Source organism: Halyomorpha halys, unplaced genomic scaffold (assembly GCF_000696795.3).
Source record: "Halyomorpha halys isolate HHAL.00 unplaced genomic scaffold, Hhal_1.1 Scaffold323.1, whole genome shotgun sequence".
Classification (NCBI taxonomy): domain Eukaryota; kingdom Metazoa; phylum Arthropoda; class Insecta; order Hemiptera; family Pentatomidae; genus Halyomorpha; species Halyomorpha halys.
The window spans coordinates 548759-549036 of record NW_027106378.1 but is presented as its reverse complement, the minus strand read 5'-3'; positions in this window follow the sequence as shown (position 1 = coordinate 549036).

Below are 278 nucleotides of genomic sequence, written 5' to 3'. Positions count from 1 at the left end.
CATTTTTAAATTTTCAAATAAAAATCTTCGTCGGTTTGACCGCAGAATGGACTTGTATGTTATAGGGCCATACTTAATGAAGCTATTTCCATTGCATCTAGTTCGGTATTCTGCATCACCTGGGTGGCTGTGTCATCATTTGTTCCGAGGAGAATGGCTCCAATGGACTGAATGATTTTATATCCTGAAAGGAGGAAAGAAAGAAACAGAGAAATGGATTGAAGAGTAAACAAACAAATTCTAGGAAAATGCTACAGGAATAAGACCCTTACTCTTTT